Here is a 6,939-nt window from a genome sequence, read left to right as displayed (position 1 = left end):
GAACACTTTATTTCGTAACGACATGCTCAATATCAACAGGCAAGATGTAAAAGGAAGAAATTACTGCATTTGCATAGGAATATGATTTCAAAATCAAATTCAGGTCCTTAGTCAAAAAATGTGCCAATAATTTTACTGTATATGAGTGAAATTATTTACCTATAAAATATCCTGTAATTTGTTCTATTTATGTCCTTTTACAGTCCCCGCTAGATAAGTTTCCCAAGCTAATACGTTAACATCTACAATTTTCAATGTCAGCCGTAGACAAACAAGTAACTTCTAAAATATTTTAATCATTATTTTAAACAAAAGGATTGCTAATATTTGTTGATTTTCAGTCTCCTTATATGGTTTGCATTCTAAAATATTTATTTTCTTTATTAGCTTCCATCATTGAAACTTGGAATTTTGGAAGGCCAACATGTGTTTTTGAATTTTGTGGAGCTCTTCACTGGTACGGAGAAAGAATGGAAAATAGTAAACACCCTCAACATTCAAAGTTTTCTACATGTTGCATGGAAGGTCGAGTGCAACTTCCATTACTAAAATTTCCACCAACTTTGCTCTATCACTTGCTTGATTATAATGAAGATAGTGTAGCAAAATATTTTCGTCTTAACATTAGAATTTATAATGCAGCTTTTGATTTTACATCTATGTGAGGAAAAATTGAATATGAAATCAACAAACAAGGCGACCATTATGTCTTTCAAATCAATGGACATACCTACAACTTACTTGGGTCTTTATGTCCTGAGAATGAAGAAAAGTCAAAATTTACCCAACTTTATATGCATGACACCGAAAATGAGATCTCAAATACATTAGGCTTTATCCAAGGTGATAACGAAAATAGTCTTCTTCAAGAGAAACTTATACAAAACATTTTGCATATGCTCGACAATCTCAATATCTTGGTAAAATCATTTAGGATGGTCAGAGATAAATATGATCACCATGATGTCAGATAATTTAAACTAGGATTGCTTAGCAATAGGTTGATTGATGGGATACAAAATAACATGTCATCTTGCTCAGAAGTTGCAGCGCTTTTAGTTGATCAAAACTCAAATGAAGAAAGTCATTGGGATATAATTGTTGAACACAAAATAACTGGTCTTCAGAGAATTACAAAATTGCACCCAAGTTTCATGGCACTACAATATCCATTATTATTTCCATATGGAGAAGATGGTTATTGGATTGGGATAAGTCATCGAAATCTAGAAACTGGGAGTTGTTACTGGCGAAAAATAGTTACTATGAGACAATATTATTCTTTTTGCTTGCAACAACGAGCTGGAGAGGCAGAAACGTTGTTACAGAGTGAGCGTTTGTTCCAATCATACATGGTGGATGCTTATGCTTCCATTGAAGAAGTTAGAATCAATTGGATTAGAAAGAATCAAAAGTAATTGTGTGCATAACTATATAGTGGATTGAGAGATGTTATTAATCAATGAGATGTCATGACAAATTCCGTTGGTAGAATGACAATCATTCCATTGTCTTATACTTGTGGACTACGATATCATGTTCAAAATTACCAGGTATATAATTATTTCACTATCTATATTTAGTCATGCATTATATATATACCTAACAAATATTTGTGACTTTCCAATATATTTTTCTTTGAAATAAACCCCCTATCATGTTGTTCTTCAACTATACTTAGGGTGCCTATATTTGAATTTTATCAATGTTTCTCTAAATTGACAGTCATTTTTTCAAAAACGTATTTTTTAAGTCAGTAACAAACAATTGAAATCATACTCAGATGCGATGGCTATATGTTGATATGTTGTATATCCCGACCTATTTTTAACATTCACATGCAACCCAAAATGGCCAAAAATACATTTTTTCCTTGAAACTATTGAAGGACAAAAAAGTGACCACAAACCCGACATCATTAGTCATGTTTTCTCTATTAAGTTATGGGAGCTAATCAATGATATTAAACATCAACAAAAAATTGGTAAAATCACAACATGTAATGTATTTTGTCACAATTTTAATTCATTTTAGTCTTCAAATACTTTTTTTCTTTTCTCTTACGTATATTGTGGCTCAGTTGGAAAAATGATTGAGCAAAAATAGAGATAAACACATATAGATGAGGACACAAGATGAGATATATATGTAGAAATCTGTTTTATGTTTTTTCTATATTCCTTTCATTCAATCTGTGTCAGAGAAATGTAAATATAAGTATATAAATGACTTGAATAAAATTTTCAGACAATATGCACAAGGTTAAATATAAGTACATGTAATTTGAAGTTTTAAACCAGTTAGTAACACATCTCTGAAGGATAGTCCAGTAGTTTAGGCAGAGATATTGAAGGAGTTATATGCAGGAAGTGTAAAAAACAGATGGTAACATTTTTATTTGATAGCCATGAAGTACATGAAGAATACTAGGTAGTGAAATTTCAAATAGACATGATTTTCTTGAGATATTTAGCAACAAATAATTTCTGATAAAATGTATATTATGATTTATGAAACACATAATCATCATACTTTGTTTGTTTATTATAAAAAAAACAATGCAAATATTCTTTTGGAAACTCTTCCTATCTATACTTCTCCATTTCTTTTGTCACTCAGGAAAAGTTATTTTATTACTCAACAATGGTATTTTGAAGGGTGTAACCCATCATAAATATCATATTAATACTTCATAGTGAACTTAGACGACCGTCGTGAAAAAAATGTAAATCCATATTCATCATTTGGATTAATAGGTCTTATTAAACTAGACACCGTGAAGTCTTAGATGGTGAAGTGTACTGTTGATCTCATCATTGTTATACTAGGGTGAAAGCAAAGTCTTTTGCTATATAACTGGTGTCAAACTCATGATGCACACATTTTTCGGGTTACATGTAACCATCCCCAACTAAAAAGTCTCTAAACTATTTTTCCATCTATTATGTTAGTCTCTTCGTTAATTGTATATCAAGTGATCTTTAGTGACGACCACTCCAACACAAGTCTTAATATGGAGTCTTTTAAAGTCTATAATATAAAATTATTTTTTAAATTAATATTATATAATATTTCTTTTATAATTGATGATAAAATTAATGGATTTAATATTTCTGCTCAAAATCTATGAATATCAAAATAAAAATATTCCATAATGTTTTTATTTATTTCATTCCTTTTAATTATGTGTTTCATTTTTTTAATAGTTGTGTACACCGTTGAATTTCATAAAAGAGGCTTGCCCCATGCCCCCATATTAGTGTTCTTACATTTTGAAGATAAAATACAAACACCATCTAACATTGATGATACCATATCGACAGAAATTCCAGATGAAGATATTGACCCTCTTACTTTTAGTGTAGTTGAGCGATTTATGATACATGGACCATGTGGTATTTTAAATAAAAAATTTCCATGTATGGTTAATGGAAAATGTGGGAAGCGTTATCCAAATAGATTTCATGATAAAACATCAATAGATGAAGATGGATTCCCTATATATATGCGATGAAATGGTGGTCATATATCTTGAAGAATGGCATCCAACTTGATAGTCGTTATGTGGTCCCATACAATAGAAATATTTTGATAAAATATGATGCCCTTATTAATGTTGAGCTTTGCAATCGTTCTAGATCAATTAAATATCTTTTCAAATATATCAACAAAGGTCTTGATTGAGTTAGAGCAGTCATCTGTAATGTAGAAAACTTTGATAACAGTTCAACAAGTTCAATGCACTTTCGTGATGAAATTAAAGAGTATATTGGATGTAGATACATTTCTCCATCAAAGGCTTCATGGAGAATGTTCCAATTTAATATGTTTTTCAAAGAACCAGCAGTCGAACGCCTTTCCTTTCACCTCCATGGGCAGCAAACAATATATTTTCCAGAATCTATGTGTATTTATACCATTTTAAATAGATAAGGAATTGAAACCACAATGTTCACATATTGGATGAAAATGAACTCTGAGTACATAGAAGCTCGATAACTAACATATGTAGAATTTCCTAGTAAATATGTTTGGAACAAGACTAGCAAAAATTGGACCAAACGGAAAAATGGAAGGTGTTGGAAGAATATATTATGTTCGTCCCACAACTGGATAAATTTTTTTATTTATGAATGCTCTTAAACAAAGTACGAGGCAGCCGTTCATTCGAAGAAATTTAAACTATTAATGGGTTCGTACATCTAACTTATAAGGACGCATGTTATGCACTTGGTTTACTGGAGGATGATAAAGAATTTGATGATTATATTAAAAAAGCAACAACGTGGGGTACTGGAATTCAACTACGCCAACTCTTCTCAACAATTTTACTGAATTGTACTGTTATTAATCCAGGTTTGCTTTAAGAATCTAATTGGAAGTTACTTTCTAAAGATATTTTATACAGGCAACACCGACTAATAAACTTCCCTGGCCTCCATTTGTTAGATGACAAATTAAAAAATTATGCATTTTCAAAGATAGAAAAATATGTCATAAAGGTCAAATAAGACTTTGGAATATTACAAAGCAATGGCCATTCCAAATTGCAATGAAATTGAGGAAACAAACAACCGTCTTATTATGGAGGAGGTAAATTATGATATGTTAAAAATTTATGAAGAATACTCTCAGTTGCTACACGGTCTTAATTCAGATCAAAAGGTAATTCATGATTTTGTGCTTCAATCAATTACCTTGAAATTTGGAAAGTTATTCTTTGTTATGGTTCTGGTGGAATGGGTAAAACTTACCTTTGGCGAACACTACTTACAAAATTAGGACCAGAAGGTAAGACTGCTTTAGCTATTGCAACTTTTGGCTTTGCTGCTCTATTACTACCAGGTGGCCGAACTGCACATTCTAGATTTCAATTACCTTTGAATCCAAATGAGGCTTCAATATGTTCAATCAATAAAGGCACATATCTTGCTGAGTGAATTATGGAAACATCTTTAATTATTTGGGTTGAGGCACCCATGGCCAACAAATACTGCTTTTAGGCAATAGATCGAACACTTCGTGGCTTTGAAACCATTGGGTGGAATAACTAATGTATTGGGTGGTGATTTTCATCAGATTTTACCTATAGTTCGAAAAGGTGATAGGCATGATATGATCCAAGCTTGCATAAAAAAATCATGCCTTTGGAAATCATGTGAGGTTCATTTGCTACGTAAAAACATGCATCTACAATCAAATGAGTTGGGCTCAATCTCAAAACATGCAATGCAAAAGTTCGCAGATTGGATACTCGATGTAGGTGATGGAAAACAATGCTCAGATATAAGATAATCATGGATATCAATAGAACAAAATTTGATGCTCCCAAAATCACATGATGGTATTCAATCTATAGTTGACACTATTTATCCAAATTTAAATAGCCACATTGGAGACACAAGTTACCTTGTGTCGTGAGCTAACTTGACACCTACAAATGAAATAGTTGATGATATAAATGATTGCATTGAATTATTTCACAAGCGAAGAAATGATCTATTTATCATCAGACTCAATTTGTAAGGCATATTTCAATATTCAAGATCAAGATCTTCTTTTCCCTACTGAGTTTTTGAAGACACTCAAATATTCAGGTTTACCATCACACATTTTAAGGCTTAAAAAAAGCTCAGTGGTTATGTTAATGAGAAATTTGAATCAAAGAGTTGGGCTATGTAATGATACAAGAATGGAAATTACACAACTTGGAAAATGGTTTGTAGAAGGAGAAGTGTTGAGTGGATCTATCATTGGAGATAAAGTTCTCATTCAGAGAATATTTGTGTCGCCTTTAGAATCCAATTGGCGTTTTATTCTTAATCGAAGACAATATCCTACATCATTATGTTTTTCCATGACAATAAATAAAAGTCAAGGACAATCGTTGCAACAAGTTGGATTATGTTTTCCTAAACAAGTATTTACTCACGAACAATTGTATGTCGCCATCTCATGAGTAACCAATCGAAATGAATTACATATCCTTAGTAACGACGATGACCAACCCAATGAAAACAAGGTTTTAAATATTGTGTACAAAAAAGTTCTTTAGTTGTTTGTTTACTTGATTGTGCAAGTAACACAATAACATTTGTATAGAATCTTTGTTACCGACTATTTCCTGAACATTTATATATTTTATAAATGTTTTAACCAGCCATTTTTTATTATTATGGTTATTTTAATCTTTACATGTGATTTGGATGTGCAGAACTATACACAAGGCTACAATCAATATCGAAAACTCATAAAAGTGTACAAAAATGCTATTACTCAGGTTTACCATTTTTAACTTTACCATTTTAACTCCTTTCTACAATTTATACATCCCTAAACAGGTTAATCGCTGATTTTTTTTATTACTTGAATTTTTTCCAATCAACCGTATTGATGATATGAATTTTTTGGTTATTGGCTGCTTTACTTGGATTTCAATTCTACTCAACTCTCTATCTATATATCCTTCAATTTTCATTTTTGCAAGGGGTCATGTTGGACAACTATGTATGTAGACATTTAATTCACTCAAAATATTATAACATTACCTTGCATGTCTAGATTTCCCTTAAAATATATACATACCTATTTAAATTGAATTTGTTATTTTTCCATCCCAAAAATCAAACAAAAAAGTACAACAACTTATGACACTAGACATAATCCCCAAATTAAAACACCAATTCTGATTTCAAATGAAACTTTGTTGAATCTTAAAAAAAAATATGGCAGGACCATGCTATATTAATATGATTTATATTCTTTGATTATTAATTAATTAGCACACCAAAACTGTTCACGATGATCAGAAGACTTCAAAAGTAAGTGTCTCTTTTTAATTAATTACATATCATTGTAATGACACGATTGATAATTTTCTTAATTTAATTTATCAGAATTTTATGACAAGATAGAAATGCTATTTAGACTGGAGGAACA

The 6,939-nt window shown here is 31.0% G+C and overlaps 1 non-coding gene across 1 annotated transcript; it reads right to left on the bottom strand.

The window, feature by feature from the left end:
• Positions 1-2,663: 2,663 nt before the first annotated feature.
• Positions 2,664-2,751, bottom strand: LOC113784495 (small nucleolar RNA Z161/Z228). The gene has a single exon (XR_003470547.1). It is a non-coding gene; the product is annotated as a small nucleolar RNA Z161/Z228 (small nucleolar RNA).
• Between the last annotated feature and the right edge of the window lie 4,188 nt (positions 2,752-6,939).

This window comes from Cicer arietinum, chromosome 3 (genome assembly GCF_000331145.2).
Source record: "Cicer arietinum cultivar CDC Frontier isolate Library 1 chromosome 3, Cicar.CDCFrontier_v2.0, whole genome shotgun sequence".
Taxonomy (NCBI): Eukaryota; Viridiplantae; Streptophyta; class Magnoliopsida; order Fabales; family Fabaceae; genus Cicer; species Cicer arietinum.
The sequence above is the reverse complement of the archived record's forward strand: the minus strand, read 5'-3'. Positions and strand labels throughout refer to the sequence as shown.